This window comes from Mytilus trossulus, chromosome 14 (genome assembly GCF_036588685.1).
Source record: "Mytilus trossulus isolate FHL-02 chromosome 14, PNRI_Mtr1.1.1.hap1, whole genome shotgun sequence".
NCBI lineage: Eukaryota > Metazoa > Mollusca > Bivalvia > Mytilida > Mytilidae > Mytilus > Mytilus trossulus.
Genome location: NC_086386.1, coordinates 77878808 through 77891944, shown reverse-complemented (window position 1 = coordinate 77891944; position 13137 = coordinate 77878808).

Below are 13137 nucleotides of genomic sequence, written 5' to 3'. Positions count from 1 at the left end.
CTATTTTTAACATTTTCCATAAAATCGGGCTTGATGTTAATATTGTGGACTTCATAAATAATATGAATTATATAGTAGGTACAAAATGTATAAGTCACTGTTTAAGGAAAAAAGATAAAATTAAATTCTTGAACTATTATATCATCGGTAGTATAAAAGTCCCAGGATTAAAGTGTTGATAAAATAAGATTATGAAAAGAAAAATAGCTGGCGATATACTACCTACACCTTTTACATAGTCAGAGACAAATCAAGAAGCATTTGATCATTAACGTACATGGAGGGAGCGTAACTACCAAATTACAACAGACATATGTAAACGTGTAATTGGAGAAAAGAGACGGAAACAAGAAACGAAATATTTACAATCTTACTAGCAAATATAGGAGACGTATTCTGGCAGATATAGAACATTGCTTAGTTATAAGAAATAGAAGAAACTGTTAATGCACAAATATCAAAAAGAAAAGAAAATAAGGCATCAAAGGTTATAAGGTTATTTACTTGTGTTTTAAACATTTTTTTTAGTACTCATTGAAAAGATGAATTTATAACAAGCGATACGGATTGTTATTTTGCACTAAGAAATGTTCGCGTATTTATACGATCGGTTACTAGCCAAAAACGAAAGTCAAATCTCTGTGGCAACAACTGACTTCGGACAGGCACATACATCAATAATGTGGCGGGGTTAACATGATAGTTAGTCGGTTAAACCATGTGATTGAAAACAATAGACTGAACAGATTATTAGCACTTTCAACTATCAATATGGTCAAGAAACATTCTTGAAACGATAAGTTCATGTAAGCGTTAATTTTGTTACAGTTATGAAATTTTAGTGATATTGATCCTAAAACATTAAACTGGTCATGATCTCAGTTTGTGAATTATGTTTGCAGTTTTCTTGACATGCATTGTGACGTGTCATCGTATTCATTTTATATTAGAAAACTAAAGCAGTTATATTAGAAAAGTATCGCATTCATAAATTTTTTATATTAAAAAAATCATCGCTATGATATAAGACAAATATCGCATTGATATAATAAAATATAGCAGTATCTTTGACTTATAGGTGATTTTGGCTTAGCAAACAATTGAATTCATCTCAATTACATTCCACTGAATTTGCTACATGATATTTATAAAATGTGTACATCTACAAATGATAAATCATGCATTTATATTTCATTTATTCAACAATTCAATTTTCTCGTTTAAATACACCTTGCTTGTTATTACATAAAATAATTGTACCAGACGTATATCGTGTTAAATGTCACCCTGTTTTAAGAAAAGAGTCATTACTTTATACCGAGAAATCTGCCTTTTTTCGTACAATTGCTAACATTCGTCTGAAGCTTCCCACAATGCAACTCGTTGATATAAGACAATATCGCTCGTTGATATAAGAAACGTTTTTATCGAATCGCTTCTTCCATAGACTGTATATATTCTAAAACAATTGACCTCCCACATTATGTTAACTTCCGATATTTTCAATTTCAGTGATCCTAATTCAATTAATGTATTACTGATCGACATGCTTAATACAAGAAAGAGATTATATAACAGATATAATAAGCGTGAATTTAAAATAAAAGTTAAAAAATTAAGTTTTTGTGTCAATTACAATTGATTTTTTTTATATTAATTTGATAGTAAAGTTATGTTGATCCGCTTTATGCATTTGTATTTAATAAACTTGACCAACCTTTTAATATTAGTCAGACCGTACGCGTACGGTCCGACCGTATGAGTATTTTGTAAAAGACAAAGTTCAAATTACAAGTAGTAGAGGGGGATAAATCTTATTAAAACTTTTCATATTTCTGAATGAACATGCATAATTCTGATAATAAATTCTCATCTTCATTATTCATTAACAATATCAGTTATCACTCAAACAATTAAGAGTTGAATATTTTTTGGAAGCAACCAACTAAAATACTTTTGCTGCATTTAATCATATTATTTGTAATATTGTCCAACCCAGGGGATTAATTCCACTTTAATTTTGAGATGGCAGTGATAATTTCATTATCAGTTATTACAAAATCTAATTCATTAAAACATTTCGGGGATATCTCTGCAGATTCTAAACTCTCCTCCAGATGTTTAACCCTATCTTAAAAATTATCATTAACCTTATTTAAATCTTGAAAGTGATGAAGCCAATCAGATGGTGATATATTGTTAACTGAAGAATCATGATTTTTGTCCTGTAACTTATTAATCAATCCCCAGTATAATTTTGGATTGTCCTCATGAAGAGTTTCTAACTGTTCTAAAATATCTGCCTTAAAAACTTTCTTTTTGTTTTTTCTGCATTTGTTATATTCCCTATATAATTTGTAATAATGATTTTTAACCATTGGATCTTTCGGGTTAGAAGAGTAAATTTTTCCATAATTTATAAGATTCTTTCTCATTGAGTGCAAATCAGAGTCAAAGAAATTTTTGTGTTTCTTTTTCTTTTTCCTATATTTAGGTGTTTTTTTCAAAGATTGTTCAGCAGCCTCAATGAAAATGTTAGTTAGTTTAACTGAGGCTTCATTTATCTCTAGTTTGGAAGTAAAATGCCCTTTAAGTATGAAATCTGATATTTTTTCAAGTACAGATGGAGAAGTTAGAGCCTCCTGAAACACTGTAACTGAGTTCTCTGACCACATGTATCGAGAAGGCATAGTATGCAAATCATGATCAATACAATCATCTCTTAAATTAGCACTAAATTGGGCTGACATTTCCCATTCAATTTTACAATGACAATCAGATAATGTAGGTACAAATTCAGCAACTCTAAAGTACAAAATATAATCAAGGGCACTCTCCGACACAATAGAATAGTCTACAACACTTGCTCCATTAGGAGTATAACAGGTAAAATTACCATTTAAATCACCAAGTGTACGCCCATTTAAAATTCTAAGCTGATGAGAAATACAAAATTCACATAAATCTTTCCCTCTACAATCAAGCTTTTTGTCTCTGTTTTTACGCAACATAATATTTTTATCCAAAGGATATGTATTGTATAAAGGAAGAAAATCTATTTCATCTTGTATAATTAAATCAGGGTGTGATCCAGCTCTGGCATTAAAATCACCACAAAGAAGTATATCTGCATCTTTACAAAGTAATGTGATATCTTTTTCTAGACATTCAAAAAGTTCTATGCCCCCTTTCTTTGTGTAAGTTGATGTTACAGGTGGGTAATAAATAACACAAATATATAGGTCTCTGTGAAAGCCAAAGAATTTTTTTTCTAATTTAACCCATTGATAATCAGTGTTAGAATTTTTCAAAATTTTCACATGATCTTTAATGTGAGGCTTTTCTCAAAATGGCTATTCCACCATAATATCTATTGTTAGCCTTAGTGATAGGTCTACATACAGGATAGTAGTTAAAAGGGCCCACATTTTTAATATTGCTATTATAACCAACATGGGTTTCTACAAGGAATGCTAGGTCATATTTTGAAATTGAGTCTATAAAGGTTTTATCCTGAGTTTTATCAATGTCACCAGAAAAGAGCCCTCCAACATTCCAAGTACACATTTTCAATGTTGAAAATAACATAGTCATGTCTTAGTCTGTAAAAAATATGTATAACAAATAAAACAAAATAAGATACAGAAAAAAACGTTTAAGTAGTTGTCTGCTACTATAAAAATAACAAAATATCTTCTTCTTTTTTTCTATCTTGAAATAACTTTTCAAATCAGATAATTGGTAGAATTTCTTTGTTTTAGAAAAATAGTATGTATTTAAGTACTTGTAAACTGGGAAAATCTTAAAAAAGAAAAATTAGAGCAATTTACAAACTAACAATTTTTGTCCAATATTTTTTGTATACAATAATTTTCTTTTATGAATCTTAATTATTAATGTTATTTAATATTTATGAGGTGCGGGTCCCATTAAGCCACGGCCACGACCACGTCCACGTCCTACTTGTCTACTGTTTGTATTGCGACTTCTGGATCTGCTTCTGTTACGCTGTATTGCTATATTCAGGGTTGAATGTATTGCGTGTTTCAGATTGTTTGCCAGTATTGAGGTTCCTTTGTCGTTCAGGTGATATTTGTCATCAGACAATAGTGTCATCATGGTGTTTCCTCCTGATAGCATGTTTGTGTGTTCTACAACCGTAACATGGTGACAATTCGATATTTTCTGTTTGATCAAGCGGCCTAGCCAAGATCAGATGTGCATTTCATAGTGGGTCTATGTTATAGGCTTGTAAAGACAAGAAGATAACCTTTGAATAATTAACAAATCTTTGAACTGATAAAGAGAATGTAGGGTTACACAATGAATATCAAATATCATGTATAGGTGTTACCGTTTTAAAATAAAACACTAAAATACACGCTGAAAATGGGCAAAATTTCACGTTATATTGTTTCATTTAAAATTTCACTGTTTTTATCAATTGATAGTTTTTAAGTGAACTTAATTTGAACTACATTATTGTTTCACTGTTATAGACAATTTATTCATCTTTCTTTTACTGGTTATTGCAACAAAAAATCTCCAGTGGTTACAAAGTTATGATAAAAAGTTGGACACTATGTGCTTGTTATGAAATTTTGTACTTTTGTTTTTAGCTTACTCAGTGTAGTGATAAAAGAGAAAAATAAATCAAATTTATGCTATTATGTATTAAGTTTTCTCTTCTAGTATATACATTATCAAAAACTACCTCATATATCAATATTGCAGTACCCAAGCTGGAGATATATGCCATCAAAGTTGGATACACAAATAAAGTGAAAAAATGTCTTGTCCGTAGACATGCATTCCCTAGTAAACTGGAAGTATAATAACATTAATGTTGCAATGCTAAGTTCCTGTTCTTTTGTAGATATGAAAACACTACTAACATTTTTTTCTACCATCTATTAATAGAGGAAAAATTTCAAAAATATGTCAGAATGTCTTGTCCGTAGACACATGTCTTGTCCGTAGACATGTCTTTTTATCAATATTGCTTGGCTTTATGGGTCTAAATTAGTTCTGTGTGTTGTTTAAACATAGAAATATCTTATTTTTGATAAATAAATGGTAATGTAAGTGTACTCAATTTTTGTAAAATTACTTCACAGGAGTGGATTTTAAAAAGTGGCAGATTATTAGTCATAAAAAGCATACCTTATCTTACTTCAATATTGTTGATTCCAACTGCTGCATACCTTAAAAGATTAACTAAATCAAATGAAGAAAAAGTAATTCTCTCTCTCTAACTTTATCTTTTGCGTTTCAGTATTAACAGCAGACGGGGAATTGTCTACGGACAAGACACTTGTACATAACAAGTATTAAATTCAATTATTTGAACTTAAATCTTATTTATAGGTGATGAAAGTTATCTATTCAAATTAAAACTCAGTATTTTCAACATAAATATAGTCACAATTAGTTCTAACAGATTTTTTTTTCAACTGAAATTGTCTTGTCCGTAGACATTACCACAATATATTTGTATCCAATTTCCTTGAGTTCAGCCTAATTTGAAAGGTAACATGCATGTTATTTTTTCAAGAGAACACATTTAACTATATCAAAATTGAGTTTTAGTAATAGTATGATTGTTTTAAACATTCAGATATATGGATTTCTGTAAAAAGAATGTGTCTTCATTTTGGCTTAATCAATAAATTATTGAGATATATATAAAGAATTATGGGTACAATTTTATATTTTCCAAAATTAAAAAACACAGATTAAAATTTAATTGGTAACTTTTAATCTTAACTTTAACAATCATCTTTGAAAGCATTTAATTGAATATCAATAAAATGTCTTGCCCGTAGACATTATCAAAATGTGTTTGTTTTCATTTTTCTGAAAGTTAAGCATCATTTGATAGATAAACCTGATAAAATGTGTGGTTTTTTTTTCAAGAGAACACTTTCAGCTATATCAAAATTAGGTTTTAATAACACATTTCATTAATTATGAATACAATGTCTTGTCCGTACACAAAACATATGAATTGTATTGCTAAGTTTGATTGCTTATTGTAAGAATATGAATCAAGTTATTTTACTGTTCTATACACCAAAAGAAAGGTTTTTTTTGGAAGTTTTGTTATTTATAGATAAGTTTAGATACAGTTTTATCAGATAAGATTAATAATCAAAGAAAGCTACTGTTGTTTGAAATAACTGTGAGTTAAACATGTTCTTGTCAATTTTTTTTCAATTAAAATGTTTGATATTCAATAATTCTAAACATATTTTGTTGTCTTTGTCATTGACCAAAAATCTGACACTGGTGACCATGTCTTAAAGGCAACCATTAAAGAAAATTATACAGTTTTTAAAAACCATTTATTTGATAAAAATATTAAATATTTCTTCCAAAAACTGCATGAACATATATAAATGCTTCCAGTGTTAGCCTAACGATGGCAATTTTTCATAATTTAAACCATTTTTGAACCAAAATATCAAAAGAGTTTTCCCTGAGGTGATACTCATTTTTGACTTCATGTGAAACACAAAATGCACATCTGATCTTGGCTAGGCCGAACTTGGCATTTATGATCACATCATTAGTGTGGTGGTTAATATCGTCAGCTCTAGGTGTAGCTAGTGATATCAGACATTTACTTAGAGTCCATTTTTGTCCGATAAGGTGCACTAGGTGCATTAATTTGTCAACACATGTTGTAGGTTCATATTTTTTTAGATCATTTGTAAGAATGTGCAGGATTACTAGATTTGGTTGTTCTTCGTATAAAACATTTAGCAAATTTCATAATGAACGCACCAAAATAATATATATCCGATATGCTCGCAACGCACGCATGGAAGACTTTCATTGGATAACAATGAAACTAACTTGTGACAAAGATGAATCATACTGTCCTCGTTCAGATTGATTCGACAAAATCTGACCTGTACTTTTGAAACCTTTTTTTTTCAAATTAGACCGTTGGTTTTCCTGTTTGAATGGTTTAACACTAGCAATATTCTTGTTCCTATACAGCGTGGTATTCGCTGTGAGCCAAGGCTCCATTTTTAAGGACCTACTTACCTAGGATCTATAATGGTATACTTCAAACAAATTATTACTTTGATGGAAAGTTGTCTCATTCGAACTCATGCACCATCTTCTTATATCTATAAATCTTTAAAATGTCCCCTTATAAATAACTGCTTTCCAGTCCTCCAACTGAACGATCTAAATTTATGAATATAGAAAAGATGTATACACATTTCTAACGTCAAAAGACATTTACATTTTATTTACTTGTGTTTTAAACATTTTTTTTAGTACTCATTGAAAAGATGAATTTATAACAAGCGATACGGATTGTCATTTTGCACTAAGAAATGTTCGCGTATTTATAAGATCGGTTACTAGCCAAAAACGAAAGTCAAATCTCTGTGGCAACAACTGACTTCGGACAGGCACATACATAAATAATGTGAAGGGGTTAACATGTTAGTTAGTCGGTTAAACCATGTGATTGAAAACAATAGACAAAACAGATTATTAGCACTTTCAACTATCAATAGGGTCAAGAAACATTTTTGAAACGATAAGTTCATGTAAGCGTTAACTTTGTTACAGTTATGAAATTTTAGTGATATTGATCCTAAAACATTAAACTGGTCATGATCTCAGTTTGTGAATTATGTTTGCAGTTTTCTTGACATGCATTGTGACGTGTCATCGTATTCATTTATATATGAAACTAAAGCAGTTATAATAGAAAAGTAACGCATTTATAAATTTTTGATATTAAAAAATCATCGCTATGATATAAGACAAATATCGCTATGATATAAGACAAATATCGCTATGATATAAGACAAATATCGCTATGATATAAGACAAATATCGCTATGATATAAGACAAATATCGCATTGATATAATAAAATATAGCAGTATCTTTGACTTATAGGTGATTTTGGCTTATCAAACAATTGAATTCATCTCAATTGCATTTCACTGAATTTGCTACATGATATTTATAGAATGTGTACATCTACAAATGAAAAATCATGCATTTATGTTTCATTTATTCAACAATTCAATTTTCTCGTTTAAATACACCTTGCTTGTTATTACATGAAATAATTCATGGAAATTACACACATGACGTATGTCGTGTTAAATGTCACCCTGTTTTAAGATAAGAGTCATTACTTTATACCGAGAAATCTGCCTTTCTTCGTACAAATGCTAACATTCGTCTGAAATTTCCCACAATGCAACTCGTTGATATAAGACAATATCGCTCGTTGATATAAGAAACGTTTTTATCGAATCGCTTCTTCCATAGACTGTATATACTCTAAAACAACTGACCTCCCACATTATGTTAACTTCCGATATTTTCAATTTCAGTGATCCTAATTCAATTAATGTATTACTGATCGACATGCTTAATACAAGAAAGAGATTATATAACAGATATAATAAGCGTGAATTTAAAATAAAAGTTAAAAAATAAAGTTTTTGTGTCAATTACAATTGATTTTTTTGGTATTAATTTGATAGTAAAGGTATGTTGATCCGCTTTATGCATTTGTATTTAATAAACTTGACCAACCTTTTAATATTAGTCAGACAATACGCGTACGGTCCAAATACTCATACGATCTGGAACATATACACTATGACATTAGACATTATTTTATTATACGAATCATGGGCCCTTGTCGGGTAAGATACAAAAACATCGTAATACAATGATTATATAAACATTAGTGAAATACACAAGTAATACACAAATAATACATTGATAATATGAGCAATGTAGGATATAAGTATGGTAAGAGGCATTGGGTGTAATGAGGCCGATTTAATATGAATAAGAATATGATATAAAGTTTATTAATACGGAAACACAAAAAAAGTAAAAATAGAACCAGGAATATAGTATCTCATTCTGCAGTAGTTCTCCTAATGACCAGTGCACAGCGGTGAGGGACTTTTTCATCACAACAATGCAAAGTTCATCAAGGGGAGATCCTTCACAACTAACTAAAAATACATGAGATTACTCCAATAGTGATTCTCCTCATAATTAATGCACAGCAGCAAGGGTTGCCATTGCTACTGGGCAATATTCACCAAGGGACGTCACGGTGCTCTAGAACTCACTATAGAGAAAATATAAAGTTCAAATTACAAGTAGTAGAGGGGGATAAATATAGATTCTTACATTGATACCAGTGGATTATCGAATTTATCCAATCGAGATAGTTAAATTATCAATTTTAAAGTCCGAGCCGCCTCGGCGAGGACTTTAAAATTTATAATTTAACTATCGAGATTGGATAAATCCGATAATCCACGAGTAAATATGTAATAATCTGTTTCTCTAATGATTAAACAGACATTTTCTGTTTTTGTTAACCGAAAATCCCCTTCGATTGCCTTTCACATTGCACGAAGTTGTCAATTTCATTAACACCTGTTATCAAATTTTGATTCATCCAGTTAGCTAAAAAGGTCATGACCCTTAAAATCATCCAATGATCTTTTGAGATCACCAGCAATCACACGTTGATTAAATTTTTTTATACAATGGGTTCGGAAAGGGATAAATTTCCATAGAATTAGAGAAATCTTATTAAAACTTTTCATATTTCTAAATGAACATGCATAATTCTGATAATAAATTCTGATCTTCATTATTCATTAACAATATCAGTTATCACTCAAACAATTCAGAGTTGAATATTTTGTTGAAGCAACCAACTAAAATACTTTTGCTGCATTTTATCATATTATTTGTAATATTGTCCAACCCAGAGGATTAATTCCACTTTAATTTTGAGATGACAGTGATAATTTCATTACCAGTTATTATAAAATCTAATTCATTTAAACATTTCGGGGATATCTCCGCAGATTCTAAACTCTCTTTAAGATGTTTAACCCTATCTAAAAAAATATCATTAACCTTATTTAAATCTTGAAAGTGATGAAGCCAGTCATATGGTGATATATTGTTAACTGAGGAATCATGATTTTTGTCCTGTAACTTATTAATCAACCCCCAGTATAGTTTGGGATTGTCCTCATGAAGAGTTTCTAGTTGTTCTAAAATATCTGCCAAAAAAACTTTCTTTTTGGTTTTTCTGCATTTGTTATATTTCCTATATAATTTGTAATAATGATTTTTAACCATTGGATCTTTCGGGTTAGAAAAGTAAATTTTTCCATAATTTATAAGATTCTTTCTCATTAAGTGCAAATCAGAGTCAAAGAAATTTTTGTGTTTCTTTTTCATTTTCCTATATTTAGTTTTTTTTTCAAAGATTGTTCAGCAGCCTCAATGAAAATGTTAGTTAGTTTAACTGAGGCTTAATTTATGTCTATTTTGAAAGTAAAATGCCCCTTAAGCATGAAATCTGATATTTTTCAAGTACAGATGGAGAAGTTGGAGCCTCCTGAAACACTGTAGCTGAGTTCTCTGACCACATGTATCGAGAATGCATAGTATATAAATCATGATCTGTATACTGTCGGAAAATTATTGAACACGCTTTGTTGTCATATTTGCAATCATACTACATCTTCTTTTTTATATCTTTTTACTGGTACCTTTGGGGTCCGGCTTTTAAATGAATTGTCAGCTTGCAGGTTCTTCCGCCTAGTCCCAGCTCTACCAGCTCCACCTGGCCGAACAACCCCCAAGGTCCCTTGTCGAGTTATGCCACAGTTTTGTTTTATGTTCAGACGGTTAAAAACAATAAGACAGAAGAAATTCTTCAACTTTCAAAACTTTATAAGAACAAAACAATTTTTTTATTAACTTGGACCGTCTATAAAACCAACGGGGACCGTCTATAAAATCAACTCGGACCGTCTATAGACCTACTGGACCGTCTATAAAACCAACTGGGACCGTCTATAAAATCAACTCGGACCGTATATAAACCTACTGGGACCGTCTATAAAACCAACTGGGACCGTCTATAAAACCAACTGGGACCGTCTATAAAACCAACTGGGACCGTCTATAAAACCAACTGGGACCGTCTATAAAACCAACTAGGACCGTCTATAAAACCAACTTGGACCGTCTATAAAACCAACTCGGATCGTCTTATAAGTCATTTACTCACCTCTATTACAGAAACCAGAGACATATCTGGTGAATTATATATGTCTCTGCAGAAACCCATTTTCCCCTTATTTTTATTTGTTATCCTTTTATTTCCTATTCTTTATTTTTTAGTCCATTATCGAATTATCTAGTCTTATTAATCCTATAAAAAAACCATCATGCAGTATATCCCATTTCCATGTAAAATTTTCTAGTTTCAATATAAAAATCTATGCCAACCAATCATTGAAGTCTAAAAGAGTTGCTGCAGTTTCAATTTTTTTTAAACAAAAGAAAGAAGGGATAGGGATGCGTTCATATTTGTTTCGCATACAAGTTGTTGAAAAAAACTAAATATTTCAAAGATGTTTTCTCAAGTTAAGAAAAAGAATGGCTACTAGCGATTTTGCCGGCTTTTTAGACAATCACGTGTCTGAAACTGAAGAGATAAGATTAATTCCTTGTATAGGAAACAAAAAGCCTCATATGATGATAAAATTCATCTAATGTAAAATGTTAGAACGTGTTGTATTTAGAAAATAGTTGACAAATAATTCATATTGTGGCCTTTTAGAGCCGACATTATCATTCATGATGACACGAGGTCCCACAATAAAGTACACAGGTAAATTAAATAAAAACTTGATAAAAATCGTGTTTTCATGATCCTAGCTTAAAAAATGTAATTATAAGTATTGAATGCTTCTTTTTGTAACTTCATAGGGTTGTAAAAGCGTTGACCGCGCGCACATTTTTGGCGCTTCGCGCTTCATGCAAAATGAACTTTGATAAACGCTTTTACACCCCAATAAAGTTACAAAGAGAAGCATTCAATTCTTAAGTAAACAGGTACCCAAATTTTTCTTCCTAGCCACACAAGTCCATGATCCATGTTTTGTGAGAAAATGAAGTATCTAAACGAATTCGCTACGGAAATAATGTTTTTTCTAAGTATGGACTACTTTCCAAAAGGGAAATATTTCCCGGACCTTTATGTTTACGAAAACCTGTGTACTGTGTATTGAATGTTTTATTTGGAGTGAACACTCTAATTTCAATTAAGGGGATATTTTATCGCTAGGTCATTTTTACAGAAAAAATACATCAGTGGCATTAATTGTTTTAAAACAAATTAGTCATTGTCGTCTTTCCTTTTCATCATCGCGCAATTGCCTCTTGATCATACCCACTGTGCACATATATTAAATTGCATGACACTTTATATATAAATCGTTCCAGAGTTACTGGACTTTAACCATTTACATTAAGGCAATTTTCTCATATCGTATAACTAAATTGTATTCCTCTTTACACCTTTTCATTGATCGTTTAATGAACGCCCCCCTAAGGACCAAGTGAGCTTTTCTCATCACATAACGTCTGTCGTCCGTCGTCTGTCATCCGTCGTCGTCGTCGTCCGTCGTCGTTAAATTTTACAAAAGTCTTCTCCTCTGAAACAACTGGGCCAAATTTGAGCAAACTTGGCCACACTCATCATTGAGGTATCTTGTTTGAAAATATATGTCCGGTGACCCGGCCAACAAACCAAGATGGCCGCCATGGCTAAAAATAGAACATAGGGGTAAAATATAGATTTTGGCTTATAACTCTGAAACCAAAACATTAAGAGCAAATCTGACAGGGGGTAAAAGTATTTATCAGGTCATAATCTATCTGCCCTGAAATCTTCAGATGAATCGGACAACCGGCTGTTGGGTTGCTGCCCCTGAATTGGTTATTTTAAGGAAATTTTGTCGTTTTTGGTTATTATCTTGAATATTATTATAAATAGAGATAATCTGTAAACAGCATTGATGTTCAGAAAGTAAGATCTACAAATAAGTCCATATAACCAAAATTGTCAGTTGACTCCTTAAGGAGTTATTGCCCTTTCTAGTCAGTTTTTACCAATTTTTCATACATTTTTGTATTCTTTTGCAAAAATCTTCTCCTCTGAAACTACAGGGTCAAATTTAACAAAAATTAGCCACAACCATTATTAGGGTATCTCGTTTAGATAATGTGTGCGGTGACCCAGCCAACCAATCAA